The following is a 19,009-nucleotide window of genomic DNA, read 5'->3' as shown; positions in this document are numbered from 1 at the left end:
ATTCACCCACCTTGTCAAACATCACCCCTTCTGAAGTTCATCTTGTAAAACATTTCCATGTTTTTCTGATGAACTGAGTCTTGAATTGGAGGTGGAAGCCTCTGTGAATCCAGGGCTAGGGTTGTTATGGGAACCCAGGGTCAGACCCTCTTCTACCCATTGGTAAAGTCTGGAATGTTGCATGGTAACCTCCAAGAAGGTCAATCTCTCTTCTAAAGTTGTTTGACTTGGCAAAAACCTCTGGTTCTTACCAAGTGTTGATACATTGAGTACTCACTTACACTAAGTGGAGGAGCCTCAACAGGAGAGACAGAAGAAAATCAAGGCTCTGACCCTCCTCTGCTAGGACCTAGTTCCCTAGAAACAGATGCAGAGGAGTCCCATCCTGTGACAAAGGAAGGGCTTGGACCCCACTGCTGTCCACATGGTTTCCTCTGGGCTGATACATATGGTGAGGATGTATTTGTTGGTGTGAGCCTGGAGTCCAAAGAGGGTGGTGGATTGAACTGGGATGGATGAAATGTTATGGCTCTCGGCTGTGTATAGTGTTGGTGGTTGAAAACACCTCCCACTGCAGCCATATGTGGCTCATGTGAACACTCCCCATTGCACTCTGGTCCACACTATCTCAAGACACCTATAGAAATTGCTTAAGCAAACACATCTTAATTTTGCTTAACCAAAACTTGGAGTGCTTTCATAAGCCTTCTTACCAACAGAGGAAACCACTTTCAGAAGAGCAATTAATTCCAACAAAGGGGCTGTGATGTCTTACTCAGGTTCAGGTTTTCTCTGGGCAAACTGAAGAAGCCGCGGCCTGCGGCAGCCATCCTGGCTTTAACGAGAGTCCTGTGTAGAAGAGCAACTCGTTACACTTTACTTTGATAAACATTCTCTGTTCTCTTGGGAAAGGTGCACACCAGAGGAATGACTACAGCCATAAATACCATTGGTGAATGCCTCTCTTTTGTCTCCCAGAACGCTGGGGGGGCTGCATGTTTGAGTGAATGGCTAATAAGGACAGAAACGTCTACTCTAACAAGTGCTTGGAGGTGCAGGCTGTTTGTCTTTCCTCTTACACATCCCCAAGACTTTCTTTAAACTTTCCCATAGTAGAAACATATAAATACTGGAGTGTGTATAATAAAGATGGATCCTGCTGGAAGAAGCAGTGGCCTCTGTTTTTTTCCAAGCTGTTGCACAAGCCTCCATCTCTTACTGCTTATGCAAGAAAATGATGCATTGTTCATCTGTTTTGTCCAGTGTTCATTAAAAAATCAGTCACTCAGAGGAAAAGAACAGATTCCATTAAAAAATCAGGTTTACTTTAATAGCTGTCATACTTGAATGCTCATTCCAACAGAAATCTGAAAATATGTCAAATACCTGCATAATATTCTCTTCTTGAATATACTTATACAAAATAAAATCATATTGAGACCCTTTCAAAATATCTGTAGAGCAAGATGGGCTAGAAAATGATTCAATATAAAGAATATGCAATTGAAAACAGAAGCAAAAAAAAAAAAAAAAAAGCTCTGGGCAAAACCTGTATAGCATTTACTTGCTCTAGTTCCTTGTTTCAGATTGAATTTATTTTTCTTATGAGCAGTGGTCCAATTACAAATAACTGTTTATGTACTATTCACATAAGGGGGCAAAAAAGGAAGCTAAAATGCTTTAGTCTGACCCTCCCACATGCACTTTTCAAGGATATATCATTCAGTGTGTCATGTTTAAGTGTCGGAACTCAGGACATACCTCTGGGAGTCTGGAGTTTCCTGGGACCCTTGCCAGGGGGCTCAGAGACCTTGGCACACAGCCCAGAACACCAGCGGGTTCGAGTGCGGGCCATGGAACAGCTTGGCACCTTTGCATGAGGAGATAGAGGCCACGGCAGTTTAGATGGTATAGGGATAAAGTATTTACAGAGTGTAAATGTAGGTTTTAGGATTTTTGGTATAGGGGTTTCTGGTGACAAGATGGAGGGATTTGGGCGTGTCTAGCCTTTCTTCTTCTTCTCTACCTTCATCTTGTCTGGTGATGTTGACACTTTTAGATTGGTCTAGAGTAGAAACTCACTGTCTAGCGTGGATGATAGGTATTGGAAAATAACTGTAAATATTGTACACGTAGTTTGTAGTATATAAAGATAACACCGCCCTGGGGGTGGACGGAGTGCCTCTGACTGTCCTGCCGAACGGATCTCGGCTGGACAGGGAGAAAGAATTTTGTAGATAAGATGTAATAAATAACCTTGAGACCGAAAAATGAAGAGCCCTGACTCCTTCTTCAAGCACCGGGCTGGGAAAAGAAACTTTTGAACATTTTCGGGGTCACTCTGACCAGCGGGAGAGAGAGAGACCCCGACATTTAAGGGCAAGGCTCAATCAATCATTCAAGCCTTTGCACAGGAACACTAAGCAATGTACCTGTGATTAGGCCTTTTTTCCAGTAGAAAATGCAGACTGAGAAAAAAAGGCTTTGAACAATAACTGATTAAACAAGGTTCTTCTATTGTGTTATTGTAAGACTGACCTGACTTGCATATCTGAAAAAAAAAAGTCAGTACTGTGGCTTTTTATTTGAGACTAAAAATGAAAATAAATATTGTTCTTAGCTTCTGCTGCTTCATTTTGCTTTTATCATCCTGATAAGGACAATAATGTGAAAGGGATTTTTAGTGACTATTTAATGAGTAAACCATCTAGTATATGGCCATTATTATACTTAACTGCACACTTCAGTGTGAAATGCATCAGCTGAAATATGATGGCAAGGAAACTTGTTCTGGTAGAGCCTAGAACTTCCCAGAAGAGTCCGTTTGAGAGTCTTCTAGAAATTTTGATCTAGGATACACAGCCCGAAAAAAGAGGAGGATTTCAGGCAGAAGTCTTCATTGTAGCAGACATCTAGCACACACTGGACTGCTGAGAAGACTGGGGGATTGAGGCTTTGGGCCAATGAAGAGTTACAAAGTTGATGTAAGCTTAAGACAGTGACTGCTCAAAGCTTCAGAAGACTGAAGAATCTCTCAAAGAAAACAAACCAAAATGAAAGCACAAAGGAACCAAGGGAGGAGAATGCACAAAATCTCAACATAAAATACTAACTTCCTTTGACATTCCTTTCTCTGCAATCTAATTTGCTTTTTTTTTCCCCGCTATCTGGACAGCTCATTAAATACATGCAATAGCAAACACAGTAGAGATATGTCAGTCTTTAATCCCAAGAATTTAACTCCAGTAATTTCCTCATTCTCCAATGGAGTTTTGGAATTATAAGATATATTTTATTCTACAGTGCTTTGACTACATAAAAATGTGATTACATGTTTGTGTAATTTTTTTTAAACTTGCAGATAAAAGGATCTAAAAGCTTTCCTTAGGCTTTTTTAGAAAGATTAAGATCGGGAAGATGGATCCTACAGTGAAATTTTTTTTCCTTTCACAGAGTGACAGCAGTTTTTCTACTTATTTTTTATTATTTCTTTTCCAAATTATAATATTGTATATGATGCTTTTATATCACCTCACATTCAGTGAAAACGGATACCTAGGAAAAAACCTAATGAAATTGTCTTGGGTCCTAAACGCAAATCTGCTCTAAAAGCAAATCAAGGCAAATACAAAAAGACTGAAAGGACTTGTTTTCAGTTCACCATTCAAACAAACAAAAAAAAAAGCTAAATTCACATTTTGATTTCAGAAAATAAAACTACCATAATCTAATTCACCTGCTATGCCTGAAAAGGAACCGTCGTTTTAGCAAACTGCAAGTAGCAAGTGACAGTTTGCTACACCCCAGACACTTAAATCCAGAGATTAAACTGAGGTTCCTTTACTCTAGTTTGGCACAAGGAGAAACACCAATCAGATAGCCTCAAGAGGTCACAAATACACAAAAGTTTACTGGCAAAAAAAAAAAAAAAAAAGAAAATTAAGGAACTTTGTCCAAAGATTTAATACAACACCAAATTAAACATAAAATACTTATAACTTCACATAAACTTAGCATTAATTTAGTAGCAATTTCATTAACTTAGCATTTATTTAGCCCATTTAACCTAGAAACCTTTAAAACCTTGAGATGTTATGTTATCCAGAATGTTTTATGAAAGGGCTTTAAGAGAAGAAGAGAAAGACAGAAGAGATATACAATAACACATTAACTACCAACTCCTAGGGTTCCAGCATGAATGAAAGGAACAAGGAATTTGTCTTTACAAACAAACTGTGGGTCTGCTGATACATAAAATTGGATACTGAGAGATACATTAGAAGGGCGTTGTAGGTATTAGGCATTTGGAGAAGTCTGTACCTCTCAAGTACCTCAGCAAATGGGGAAGACAGAGGGACATGTGGTCAGGAAATGAGGATAAAAACGAGCCTGCATCCTCTAAAAATTTGACAAGACCCCAGGGGAAATGTCCCATGGCCTCTCCCTTTATTCAAATAAAGTTACAGGACTCCTCTGACTCCTTTTTGGACATAAACCTCTGGTGTTTGCAGATTAATTTTCCTAGCAATGAATGAAATGGGACCCGGCAGGGGGACCACCCTGTCCCCCAGCCCCACTCCCATGGGAACCGGGAAGGGGTCCACCCCCTCCCTCAGCCCCACTGCTTTGGGAAGCAGGCGGGGAAACACCCTTCACCCCACCCCCATGGGGAATGGGAGAGGGTACACAGCCTGCCTCTGCCCCCCCCACCCCGGCACCTTGGTAACTAGGAGGGGGGACATCCCCTCCCCCTGCCCCACCCCCGTGGGAAGCAGGCAAGGGCCCACCCCCCCAGCCCTCGGCCCCACCCTCTTGGGACCCAGGCAAGGGGGCGTGGGGAACAGGCAGGGAGGCGGGGCAACTGTGGGAACCAGGGGCGGGGTCACAGGATGACGTAACGGGGGGTGGGGAGACAAAGGGAGGGGGAGGAGCGTCTGAGGGAAGGAAGGGGTTGTGAGACCGGAAAGGTAGTCGAAAGGGATTGTGGGGAGAAGAAGGGTAAGTGGAGGGCTGAAACACGTGGATGCCGCCATTTTGGGCTCCGGCCATGCGGTCAGCAGTACCCTGAATGCCAACCATGTGGTCGCAGCCATTTTGGGAAGTGGGGGGGTGAGAACGCGAATTCGGGATAACAGAAGTTTGGTTAGAGGGGTGCAGGGAAGGTGCTCTGTCAGCCTGCGCACAACTGCCAGGGTACTGAGAGAGAGGTGGGAGGCCAGGGAAGCAGTGGCAGTGCCAGTTACCCTGAAATTGCCGGATAGCCTCGCTTGACTTTCTCAGTTCAGGGGCAGAGGGTATGGGAGGAGGGGTAGGAGAAGCCGTGGGAGGGGAGATTTGTGCTGGCTGTCCTTTAGAATCCCTCTTTAGGACTGCTTTCCGAATCACCAGGAACACAGGAAAAAACTGAGACACTGTCCAATCTCCCTGTTCTGCTTTTGCTGTTAGCAAGTTTCGTATTTTGTCCCAGGCAGAGACAGAATGAACATTCTGCTGGGTAAACTGAGGGAAATGTAAAGAAATCCACCGAACAAACTGTTTCAAAACTGCTTTGGAGATTGTAACGTTTCCACTACTTAGGGTGTCTAAAACCAGGGTATAAATGCATCTCTGTGTCGCAGAAAACTTACCACCCATTTTGCTTTCTGCACCACTCAATCTACCTACTATACAGCTAGTACAAACAAAAACTGAAAGCACTGACTCCACAGTCAATCCGGGAAAGAATCCGGGCAGCCTCCCCCTGCTCTTCTGCGAGGGAGAGACGAACTGCTTGCGTACAACCGGGCATATTTTTTAAAATGGCGGGCGCCCGCTGCCGGCTCCTCTGCGCCATGTGACCACCACGCGGGCGCTAGGAGATGCCCGTGCCAGTTCGCCGCCGCTTGCTGGGGTCTGCCGCTGCCCGGGCGCGACCGCTCATGGCAAAAACGCAAGCCACGGCTACTCTGCTACTGTTCGCGCCGCTGCGGCGGCGAAAGCTGCCCGTAGCACTGGGTTTACCGCGAAACCCGCCCGCGCAGCAGAATCATGCCACGCGCAGAGGTGCCACCGCTTTTGGCAGCCGCGAGCCATGGAAACCCGAGCGATGGAACCCCGCTGCCGCCGAGACGACACACAGACAGGGCCTAAGCCGCTCCACCCCCTCAAATCCCCTTGGGACCAGGTTTTCCCTTCACCGGGAGCTCACCCCCACCCTCCGGGGGCTCCCCCAGGGTCCCACTAACACTCGCGGGGAATACTCACCCCGCTTGGGGACTGTGGCTGGCTGTGAGAGCTGTATAGAAGTTCTCGTCTGGAATCGGTCCGCCGTGGGCGCGGCGGGTTCTCAATCCCACCCTCTAGACTTCTTGCCGACCAAAACGTGGCGAAGAAGTCAGAGGCAGATGAAAGTCCCAAAAGCTAACGTAATCCACTACTGGAATTACCAGCTCCTTCGTGGCCGTCGTGGGAGATGAACACGTGGGGCGCCACCTGTGGTAATCCGTGGTTTTCCTGGGACTTACATGAGTCCAAATCAGGCTAGCTTAAGACTCTAGCCCACACGGACCCGCATAGACGAAGGTAAAAGACGAGAGGTGTTCTTCTCCACGTGGGTGCAAGTATCTTGTTTATTGGCTTGGTGCAAGACACTCAGGTGACAGGGCCAACCCAGGTAGAAAAAGGGCTCAAACTCTCACAAGGAAGTTTCATACCCTAGGGGATGGGGGCGGGGGAGAGAGGACCACGGCCAATGGGATGCCATTGGGGAGGGGCAAGGTACCCATGGGACAGACCACCCAGGTGTGTATAAGGGGCGGGGGGGGGGTGAGGGGAGCTCATGTGATGAGGGAGGGGGAAAACCCATCTACCTGACCCAACATCCCATCACCCAGTGCAACAACACAACTAAATAAACTATTTAGTGCAATACAACAGGAGTTTGGACTCTCAGAGTGTGCGCAAGTTCTTTAAGGAGTTATCCTGCATTCCTCTGGTGCTGAATAAAGATACATACCCCACTTCACAACTTTACTAGTTGCGGAGCTTTTTTCCGCAAATCATTTTTCTGGCGAGCCAGCCAGGAGATCATCTTTGTACCCCACAGTGGAAGAGCGGGGAGGCGGACCTCCTTGGTGTGCCCTGGGGAGGGGCTCTGGGGCCTGCCTTGCCCCTGCGGAGACAGACAGTGGCCTGCTGGTGTGCAGAGATAAACAGTATGTATCAAGCTTAAAAGAGGCCTTGGCCAAAAAGGTTGCTGGTAAGCTGCTCAGAGACATCTGGTGAACAGCTCAGTCCCTGTGTGAGTAAAGGTTTGGGGCTTCCAAGCAGCCGCCAGACAAGTGTGGCCAAGAGCGGTTGGGGAAGGGTCCGCTGGCTGATAGAGCAGCTGGTGATGGGGTTCACTGTTTGATTGCACGACCACTAGCAACTCTGGGGGTGAGTCGAGCGAATCTAGACCTTAGTGCTTCTAATATACTTACTGCTACTGAGTGCTTGTGGTGTCTAGACATTGTAGTTAATGTTAGTGGGTTTTTGTGATTGTGTGAGTGAGTGGCTTTATGGGCTCGGTTATATGAAAGAGGGGGCAAGTGAGTGAGTGCATGCACAGTGCGGGGAGAAAGTTCTACCTGCAACTGAGGCGGACGAGTGAGGCCCAGGGCACCGTCTGGGAGGCTGTGGGGTCAGATAGCGTCCTGCAGGGAGGCAGCTGGGGAGAAGCAGAGCAAGCAGAGAAGTGTGAGTGAGGGCACACAGCGTGTTTTAATGTGTTTGTGTAGATCGTGTATGCTTTAACTGTAACTAGATGAACTGAGGAGATTCCGCTACCTCAGTCTTTTGGGCTTGACCTCTGGGAGTTTTTGAATTCTGTAAATCACTGAATCCGGTTAATAAATTTAATTTTTTTGTGGCTATTTGACTGTGTGCTTTTATTTTGATTGTGTCCAGAGTGTGTGAATGCCCGAGGATGCTGATGTGGGTGAATGCTGAAGTGTTGTATGCTGTGTGTTGTGTTGAGAAAAGTGAGCACTTCAAGAGATCCCCTTTCCCGGTGAGTTTGTGTGTGTGATCTTTCTAGTCGCAGGGATCGGTATTCCCTGTAACACCTGGTATTTGAGTATAACCAGTCTCTCATCAATGCTTTGTGTTTGGGTATTAGCCATCCTTAATGTGAAAGACTGTCTTGGTTTGGAAAGACAGGTGTCTTCTAAGGAAGGCAGGAGCCTCCCCTGAAATGGAAAAATGTTAATCCCCTCCCTCTGAATTGCTATAAATTTTAGATTAAGGGGGGGCTCTCAGGCAAAAATATGGGAGCAGGAATAACAGTTCTTTATTAGGGAAGAAAATAAAACAATAAAAGAAACAATGCAGTAACTAAAACAACACTGAAAGAGTCAGAACACAACCTGACACCCTGTGGGTCAGGGTGTTGGTAGCAGTCCAATTGGAATTGTGGCTGCAGTCCTCCTGGAGTGTCAGGTGTGGTTCTGTTGGAGCAGGGATCCTGCAGAAGGGTGCAGTCTTCCTCCAAAGATCCAGTAGAAGAGGCAGCTGTTCCTCTGGGAAATCCAGTGGAGAAGCTGTTCTGGTGTTCCAGAATCTCAAGATTATATCTGGGTAGGAATGCTTGGCTCCTTCCTCTGGGCAGAGCAGCTCACAATGGGATGCTATTGTTCTTATCAGTCATGCAGTGACATTCAACGGCCTGTTATCAGCAGATGTCTCCCCGAGGGAGGATTGGTTTTGGAAGAGATAAGAAAAATTGCCCACTTAACAGAAGACAACTGCCATACAGATGGCAAATAGAATACAATTTGCTTGGCAATCCAGGACAGCAAATATTAAAATGGATGCTATATGTATAATGTTTAAGTAACTTTGTTATAAAGATATAGTTTTTATTTCTGCTACTAACTAACTTAGACATAGTAGTGAAATAGCTGATATAGTTATGCTTGTGGTAATTGAACTGACTGCTTGGTTGGGATAACATCCAATCAATGTATGATGAGGACTCCTGCTACTGATATGTCAACTATGTCAACTATCAGCACCTACCATCTGTAGAAAGCATGGACCAAAGCCCAAGCTGGCAGTTTTAATAAGAATTTAATAAAACCACAGCCAACAAATGTACATGGTCTAAAAAAAGGCAGACCTAAAAAGGAGCCATGCCAAACAGTTCTTGGAACATGTAAACTACTTTGGGGAAAAGTTTAAAAATGCATAATTGTTTACGAATATGCAATAGGCTGATGCAATAGAAAAGGTATGTAAAGGGTGTCTCCAAAAGAGCAGGTGTGCTCTTGGCTGAATGCCAAGCACCCCGCTGTTAAATTTTGCTTTATTTTTGTATCCTATTGTCCTTTATTAAACTTTTAAATTTTACCAGGTGAGTAAACCTCATTTTTTAGAAGGGCATTCTCTTTTAAAATGAACAATGGAATCGCAGTTAAAACATTCCTTTGTCTCTCTGTCTGAAACCTGGAATTGAGCAGCCTTGGGATGAGGGAGTGGTGTAGGAAAGTGCGGCAGAATACAGCCCTGAACAATGGCTGCAGGTGTCACCGACATGTTTTATGAAAAATCCTTTACTTAGGATTTTTCCCCTCCTGAGAGCTGAGAGCCCTCAGGAACAAACTGTAAACAATTCTTATCTGCTGCTGTGGAATGCAACGGGGAGGTCTGTGATTGGCCCCGTCAAACTGTTTCCAATTAAGAGCCTATCACAGAACACCTGTCCAGCCAGTCTTGGTCTGAGAAGACTTCTTGTTTAGACATTCTATTCTATTCTTAGCTTAGCTTAGTAGTGAAATCCTTCTCTCTATTCTTTTAGTATAGTTTTTATATATTATCTATCATATAATAATAAATCAAGCCTTCTGATACATGGAGTCAACTTTCTCGTCTCTTCCCTCATCCTGAGACCCCTGAGATCGAGGTAACACTGCAGGAGCGCTTTGAGGATGAAGTACACAGACATGGTAGCACCACAGCACAACCCTGTGTTAGGAAAATTAATCCACAAACACCAGAGGTTTATGTCCAAAAAGGAGACAGAGGAGTCCTGTTACTTTGTTTGAATAAAGGAAGAGGCCATGGGGCATTCCCCTGGGGTCTCTCATATTTTTGGAGGACGCAGCCTCCTTTTTATCCTAATTTCCCAGCCGCATTTCCCTTCTCTCTTTCCCCATTGGCTGAGCTACTTGAGAGGTACAGACTTACCGGAATGCCTGATACTGAAGATTTCCCTCTAATGTATAACCCTCCCTTTTAATTTTTAATTCTTATGGAATATAGGGTTTTCCCTCATTGTTTCTTTCATCTTTCAATGTCCAATTTCATTTATCAGCAAACCTAAAGTTTATTTGTAAAAGCAAATATCTTTTTCCATTCATCAGTGGAATCCTTCCCATTCTTTTATCTCTCAGTGCTAGTTTTATCTACCAGCAGACCCGCAGCTTGTTTGTAAAGGCAAATCCGTCATTCCTCTCACCTGCAAGCAGCAGTGCCTCGGTGTTGTAGAAGGCTTGCTTCAGCCGTGGCAGCGATACTCTTGCCACCCCAGCCGCCCCGCCACCACCAGCAGCCAGAGTCGTCCACATGCCGAGCCAAGTGTGGACATGCTGCAGGACGCAGCTGAGAACTGAGCCTGCCCCGCTCAGATCACCCAGTGACAGCTGTGACATGGCAGCACCTGCATCTCTACTTTGGACACTTCCACTCACGCCAGTAACGCCTGCATGTCCTTGATCTAGTGCATAACACAGGGCAGTCGGCTCATCCGGTCTCAGAACGCCTGCAGCTCCTCCATGGCCGCCTCCGCACGGCCCCACTGCCTGCAACAGCCCCACTCAAGGTGCCCCGACTTTGTCCCAGTCTGCTCTGTCCTGGCATGGCATCCCATGGGGTGCACATGTGGCCGCCCCACAGCCTGCCACCCCCCATACTGTGCCAGCCCCAGCCCCAGTCCTGGCCCTGGCAGGAGCGCAGATGCCAGCCCAACACTCCCATGCCGCCGAGCCCCAAGGAGCCATGGTGGTACCCACATTCGGCGTCATGGTGGGATCCACGCCACCAGCCATGGCAGGCATTGAGGACAGTGGGAAGCCCACACCAGTGGTGTCCAATGGCAGCGAGGCACACACGAAGCAGCAGGCCAGCAGGCTTTCTTGCTCTCCAGCTGGTGAACTCCACCCACCTGCAGCTAAGGCAAGCAGGAACCCAGCAGCCACGAGCAACATCTCGGCAGCCACGAGCCCAGCGGAGCGCCTGCTCGGCGGGATGGCCAGAGCCACCATGATCAAAGGGGTGTGGGGGCCCCAGTCCACAACTATCTTTGCAAGCTGGGTGCTGGCTCAGCACATTAATGACTGCCAGGTTGCCTTCCTTCATCATGGCTTTTCTGTGTTCTCGCATACACTGTATTACAATGTTGCCATTTTGGGCTGTTTTGGCTGGCTTCATCGGCTTTGCCATTTTGGGTGTGTCTCCTGCGCCATGTGATCGTCGCCATTTTGAGCAACCATCACCGGTGTTTTAAAAGCTACTTTTGCATTTTTCTTGGCTTCTACCTGCCTTAGCCAGTCCAAAACACGTCTCTGTGATTTTATAATGTCTATAGCGGCTTTTAAAGCTTGTTCCATAAGCTTCCATGGTTTTATAATGCAAAAAAGAAAAGTCCATACCTGCATTGCAGAATGTTACTCCACAGAGACAGATTCTCTCATGTTTTCCAGCTGAGTTTTTCTTCTATATAAAAGGGGTATATACAAAAGAAAATCCATATTTTTTAGCAGCTTTCTGCCACAAAACAGCTCTGCTCACTATATAATTTGGGTAGCTCTCCATGCACGCCTCTGGTTATATCCAGCTTTTTGCTGGTTTGTTCCGATGGCTCTGCATGCACATGGTTGATTATTTCTTCAGCTTTTCTGCTGGGTTTTTTCTGGTGGCTCTGCCCGCACACCAGCCTGTCTTCTCCCATTATGCCCATGGGATCTGGCTGAGTCGTATCATGTCACTGAAGGTCACTACATATTATGTTAATATTTTCGTGTTCCATGGGTTGGTGGTCAGAGACAGGGATCACACACACACTCCCACCCCCCAAAGCTCCATGTGACGAACAGCATGTTTTATTGCTGAGAGCCTTCTCATACAGGGAATTCAAAATTCCCAGGTCTAGACAGCTCATTGGTCTGATTCTCACACATCCCAGCTCCTAACCACTGAGATGTCTGCAGCCCAGGATGGAATGTGATAGGTGAAGGTCCCTGTCTATCAACCCAGGGACTCCAATGCCACAGATAAATAACAACACAAAAAGGCTATAGGAGAAATAAGCAACACAAAACAGCTGGCAAATCTAGTCTGGGAAATAATAATAATGTATTTTGAGGTATTGCCCCTTCTGCCCACAAGATAAAACTCTTCAAAATACTTATAAAGGTACTTCTAAAATATCTGAGTTCTTCATATAAAATTGTCTTGTTTTCGGCCAAGACTGTTGTCCTGGTTTGAAAGGAAGTGGGTTTTTTTTTTGGAGACAGTGGTTAGCCCAGTGGGGGCTCAGGTGTGAATATTGGCACCTGTTTGGACCAATGAGGAGATGGTTCCGCCTCTGAGAACACAGGGTATAAAGGTAGAACTCCCAGGAAGTGACTCTCTCTTGCTTGTCGGTCAGCAAAGGGATCAGGTCAGTTCTCTCTCCCCCTCCGGCTGTAGGCCGGGTGGGGGAGGGGAAAAGGCCACGAGGTGCCGTGAGCTAGGCCGGAGGCCTTGGACCTTGGAGAGAGAGAGAGAGAAAAGAGATAAGACGCGCCGGGCAGCTCCTGGAAGTCGGCCAAGAGTGAGAAGAGAGTCCGGCATCTATAGAGATGATTTTTAACTTTTTTCTTCACGATGGAAACCTTCCAGACGTTGATCCTCCCGGAGGACAGAGATAAGAACAAGAAGAAATGGACAAGTGAAATGAGAGGTTTGTGTGAGTAGGGAGTAGTGGAGTTAATGAGAAGAATTTACTTGGGAAGAGATAAACGGAGGAGCAGTTTTTTTTTCGGCTGTGGACGGACTAACTTTCTATTGTAACACAGAGACTGCGGTTTTGGGGGGAAAGCAATGGCTCAGACCCAAGAAAGGCAGTGAAGAGTAGTGGTGGGCAGAAATCAGAAATGAGAGGATTTCTGTCGTGAAGCCCTTGCCCCGGGGGAAATGGGGGGGATTTTGTTATCCCAAAATGGAGAGACTGTCGTTTTGTGGAACTGACCAAAGTATCCTTAAAAAGAGAAACCCCAAAAGCAATCTTCTGGTCCATTTCCATGGTGAGAGCATGGAATATGGAAAGGGGTTAGTCAAGAAATGGCACAAGGAGAAGACTCCTTCCTCTTTAATAGAATGTATTGATTGTTTGAAGAAGGATAATGGACTGAGAATTAACACCTGGGAGATGGGGACTGAAGGAAGATTTGAGTTCGTATTGTATGTTGTAATGTGGGTTGAGAGGGGGAGGAGAAATGTGTTTGAAAGATTTCCATTCTGTTCTTTGTGTGTGTGTGTGTGTGTGTGTGTGTTAATAAAGTTTTTTTTCCTTTTATTCCTAAATTGGTGTTTGCTTGCTCTGTTTCTGGTCACATCTCACAGTAGACACTAGGTGGATGTGTTTTCATGGAGGCACTGGCATTGTGCCCAGTCCAAAACCAAGACAACTGTTCATTTTCTCATCTCATTGCTGTTTCCAGTAAATTGTTCTTTCCTCAACCCATGATCTTTGCCTTTTGTGCCTCCAGTTCTCCTCTCCAGCCCACTGCAGGGAGTTGGGGGAGCGAGAGAGAGCAGCACATGGTTGTGAGAGTCTTGGTGGGGGCACTGAATTGGGGAGAAAATAGTGGAGAAGTCACATGTTTTTGTTTTGAGCTTTTTCACTGACAATACTTGTCTTTTTAAGTGATTGCAGATGGAGGCTTGTTCTGTCCATGTAATGGTATCGGCAGTAGCTAGCACTAAAAGGGTAAGAGAGTGTAATCATGAAGCAAAGCTCTTAATATTTATGGGTTTGAATTTCTACTCTTTTTATAGAGTGTTTTTGTCTTTTGTTTAAGAGATGGAAAGTAGGTTTGATTTGAATTTAGGCTCACCTATCCTGCATTATTTAAGAGTAAGATTCTTCTATAGTACCTAAATAATTTATCCCTTCTTTTACAAAGACATTACCTAAGTATTATTCCATACTGCAACATAGCTTAGGCACAACCACTCGCCATTAAGCAATGACAGTTAAGCAGCTTGAAGAGTTAAAAGAATAAGATTAGAAATTTAAATAAATGATACATGAATTTTTTTTTTGTGGGAGCCAAACTGTACTAAAAACATGTTTTTCAACATTGGTGCATATTTAAAGTTTAAACGAGACAGAAGTAAAATAAATATTTTTACCAGTAATAAAAAAAGGAATAATTTTAAAGCACTAAAACTGTATGATGATGTTACATCATGTCAGGAAAATTAATTCATGATGTCAGAGGTTTATGTCCAAAAAGGAGACAGAGGAGTCCTGTTTATTTAAATAAAGGGAGAGGTCATGGGCATTTCCCATGGGGTCTCTCAAATTGTTAGAGGATGGAGCCTCCTTTTTATCCTAATTTCCCGGCTGCGTTTCCCTCTCTCTTTCTCCATTGGCTGAGGCACTTGAGAGGTTCAGACTTCCCAGATCACCTAATATAGACCCCCTTTTAATGTGTACCCCTTGTCCCTTCTTTTTCCTTGTGTCTCTCTTCTTTTTCTCTAAGTCCAGGAAGTCAGCATGATCTTGGGTGAGTTAGTCTGTGTCAATTAGTGGAATTCCTCTGGAATTTATGATTCCCCCCATTGCTTCTTTCACCTATCAGTACCTGGCTTTATCTACCAGCAGGCCCACAGTTTTTTTGTAAAGACACTGTAGTGGGTTTTGTTCGCCAATTTGAGATTTCCCGGCCAACGCACCAATTAATGCGGTGGGTCTAGTGCTGGCCAAATGCCAGTGCACCCACTAGAATATACTTACTCATTTCCTGCTGTGGAATAGGATTAGGAGGAAGGCAAAGCAAGCTCAAAACTTTAAAAGGGTATAAAGAAAACTTTATTAACAGTAACTAAAAGAAATAATAATAAGAATTAGAATAAAACTTATAGAACACCTCTCCTCCCCCTTACAACCTTTTATTTCCCACCAACAATGTACAGAAACAATTTAGTCAGTTTATCACTTTTAGAATAGTCGTTCTTCAGTTCACTCAGGGTGAGAAGTCCCTCCCTTCAATTTATGGAGACTTTTCCACAAGAAAACAGTTCTCTCATGGCTTTTGATTTCCACGAATAGCAGTTGCTCAGAAATCTGCAATCGTGAAGTCCCTCCCATCTTTCACAGCTTTCCCACAGCTGCATTTATGGGCCATGTCAACTTACGGGGTACTATTTAAAGGATGAGCTGTTCAAGAGCAAAGGTTCATCTTTATCTATCTCTGAGATCATCTTCATCTCTGAGAACAGAGGTCTTTTTCTTCTTTCCCTGGGGGCAAAGGGTCTTCATCATTCTCTCTCTCTCTGTTCAAACTTCTCATGGGGTCACAGCTACTTCAACATTTGCTTACTTTAGTATAGAAGCCTTTGCTTGTGGCTCATATCTACAACTTGAACACTTAATCTCCCCATACTTTTAATGAGTTACAGGGAAAAAGAGTCTGATATATCAATTATATTCTTCTCCATAGCTTTACAAGATGATTTCAGCCTAAAACTAAAGGCACCTCCTCATCCCTCCATCTGGGACTTGACTTCTTCTTTACTGACCTTGGTGTCTACATGTTGGTCTTCTACGTGCCTTCACTCTGTCCTTTCTCTCACTTGAGGGAGGATTGAAGGTCTACAAGTCTTATCTGCGCACTGAAAGAGTTAATATCTCGCCTGGGCCTGCAGATGGTCACATGATCCCTGCTGGGCAGTGATGCAGTCACAATGATGGATTTCAGGCTGCACTGGGGGCTATGTCAGAATCTCAGGGAGCCCAGAGTCTCCTGTGATGCCAGGACAGCCCCTCGGTAGCTTGCGACTGGAGCTGTTTTACGATGGAGGTTTGTTCAGCAGCTGTGCTGGGGCTGTGTCAGGATCGTCTGCGGGGCTGTTTTCTTCGTGGGCTGCAGAGTTGCCTCCAGGGTTTTTTTCAGTGGCTGTGCAGGGGGGAGGGCCAGGATCTCAGCAGCCAGGCTAGGACTCAGCGGCCAATGGCCTCCCCTCCCCCTGCCCAGCAGCCACTGGGGCCCAGCCCAGCCAAGACGGGGCCCAATGGGCTCCCCGGAAAGGGGCCTGGCAGAAAGGGGGCCCAGGCCAGCCTTGTTACCTGTTCAAGGCCGGAAGGAAAAGAGAGTTTCACGGGTTTTTTCGTCTTTAACATGTGTATTCATAGAGGCATGTTCAGCTTTCTCAGTGGTTTAACAGATTGTTAATTCTCAAAGCTAATTACTGATTGGTTTTTTATCAGACATGGAGGAAACTGCTAGCAGCTTCTCTTAGAAACTTACTTCCGTGGGTGGCTCTAATGCAAAACCAGAACAGACACCTCCCTCTCATTCCTTTCAATGACATGTACAAGAAGGTGAGTTCAGTGCTTTATGTACAGGTTTAAACTTTTGAGTCATGATATTAGATAATATGAAAGACACAGCAATAAACTTGCATTGCAGAAAAGCTGCACTAAAGAGTAAAAGGCAGACAGTCAAAACTTTTTTTAGTTTTTAGGTATTGCTAGAAATGTTTGCTTAGGGTTTTTTTACTTTTTTTAAACATACTAGCTGCTTAATACTTTATAACCTTGAGCATTTTCTTAAGGCCAAGCACAGTGTTCTAGTATTTAAGTCTAACAATAATATTGTGTAAAGCTAGCGAGTGGCAAATTGTTTTTATTTGATTATTTCTCATTTATTCAACAGGCTTAAAAATGAAGGTAGTTTCATTAACCTTTACTGACTTCATTCATGCAAGACTATCTGCAGCCATCTGTATTTCTTGAGCTCTCATCCTATGATGCTGTTTTTGTACATATGTAAGATGAAATCTGAAACATACAGCAACTAAAGTAACACAACTGTGAGATGTTAAGCTAGTGTACCTAATTCCCAACACCTATTTCCAAATTCAAAATTTAAAAAAATGTTTCTAAAATAATCTGAGAAATAAAGCTGGTCTACAACAAACTAATTACTGAATAGATGATAGTTTCTGGGATAAAATCTTTGCAGAATTTGGACTATGCTCACCAAAAGAGCCATCATCCTTCTTACTCTTTCCTAATGGATGCACTTCTAGTTAATAGCCTTAGATATCAGCTTCAAATAATACTCTACATTAATATTAGAAACTCAGCAAAGTAAAATTCGTTGCTTGATTATTTTCTATATTAGAGGTACGTCAGAGCATTCACATTTGAGAATTGAAATACAGCCTTTTCTGCCAAATTCTGATGGTCGGGGCCACATAATATAGAAGACCTGAATGACATCAAAAATACATAAATGTCAGGTTGTAAATTCACAACAGAGCTGGGAGTTTTGAATTAATAGTCAAATTCAATAGGAAGTACAAAGAAACACATATACAACATCTCTCCAAAATATGCTGACATGCCCACCCATGCTAAACCCTCCTAAAAATGTTGAAGTACATGTACTAAGCAGCAATAAAAGATAAATTTATTTTATGGGAAAAATTTTAATTACAGTGTGCTTATAGGTTAAAACCAGCCATTGCTGTAGTTTTTACAGCACTGATAGCCATACTTTACTGTGGTTACTACACCAAAGAGCAATTTGCAGTCATGTTTAGGATTACCTACTGTTTGTCAGCTCCAGTGCCATTGAAGTTATGCAACATGCTCTCCCAGTAAAGTGCTTCTGTTTACTCATTTTCTTTGCAAAGACCTTCACTTGTTAACTTGTTATATTACCTCTGTATTGCTAAACATCATATATTGTTCATGGTTATGGAATCATTACCACAAATATATACTGGTGAGTAAATTACATAATCATTACAATAAAAATCAAATCTGGTTACTCACAAATTATACTTTTGAAATTCAGAGCAACAAACAGAATAAAGACAACACCAATATTTTCTGCTTCCTCTTCTCAATAAGTTGCATCTTCAATGATTCACCTGTAATTACTTTAATATTAGACATTACAGAAAAAGTGGGTATACTAAAAATTATTTGTTACAACTAATGTAGTGAAGAAAGTTGAATTATATCCCTGATGCAGCAACAAAAGAACACAACACATAATCATGCTACTTTATTTTGCAGGTATCTGGTATAAGATGCAGAATGCCATATTTTTTAAAAGAAAAACAATCAACCTTAAAAGTGATGTTTAAGAAGAATAAAAAAGCTTTCATATACCCTAGACAGGTGACTTAACACATAAAAACACAGTAAGAAAGTGGATAAAATAAAACTGGACTACTGGTCATTTCTAAGGGATATGGAAGCCCTGTGAATGAGAGAATGAAATTTAAGTTGATGCAAATTCCATAACATTGCTGTTTAACTTACATTTTTGCTATTTTAGTTGGAATTAAGTATTTTATTTCTTGTTTCCACTCAAAAAGATTTTTCAGTCCTCAGATAGTCATTTATCCAGCAAACATTGTGCATTCCAACTGTCATGGTTTGACACTGGCACAATGCCAGTGCCCCCATGAAAATACATTCTCCCTAGTGTCTGCTGTGAGATGTGACCAGGAATAGAGCAAAGCAGGCTCCAACTTAGGAATACAGGGGGAAAAAACTTTATTGCCCTACAACTATATGTAAAAAGAAACACACACAGAACTCAGAATGAAAACCTTCCAAAACATTCCTCCTCCCCCCCCTCCCCCCTAAATTTCCAATACATCACAATAAGACAAAACCTTGGATTCTCAATTCAGTTACCACCCCTCAGATCACCAACTCTCAGTCCATCACCAACCTTCAGATAATCAATTCTCAGTTCATCAA

General features: G+C 44.0%; 1 protein-coding gene and 1 long non-coding RNA gene across 3 annotated transcripts in view; one reads left to right on the top strand and one right to left on the bottom strand.

Moving 5' to 3' along the window:
• The window catches only part of LOC103824724 (DDB1- and CUL4-associated factor 12-like), an 830,860-nt gene that overhangs the window by 552,332 nt on the left and 259,519 nt on the right, over positions 1-19,009 (bottom strand). The window lies entirely within an intron of this gene.
• LOC115484777 (uncharacterized) lies at positions 15,960-17,035 on the top strand. The gene is made up of 3 exons (XR_003945478.2): positions 15,960-16,085; positions 16,493-16,606; positions 16,941-17,035. It is a non-coding gene; the product is annotated as an uncharacterized LOC115484777 (long non-coding RNA).

Source organism: Serinus canaria, chromosome W (genome assembly GCF_022539315.1).
Source record: "Serinus canaria isolate serCan28SL12 chromosome W, serCan2020, whole genome shotgun sequence".
NCBI classification, from domain to species: Eukaryota; Metazoa; Chordata; class Aves; order Passeriformes; family Fringillidae; genus Serinus; species Serinus canaria.
This window is presented reverse-complemented; position numbering and strand designations above follow the sequence as displayed.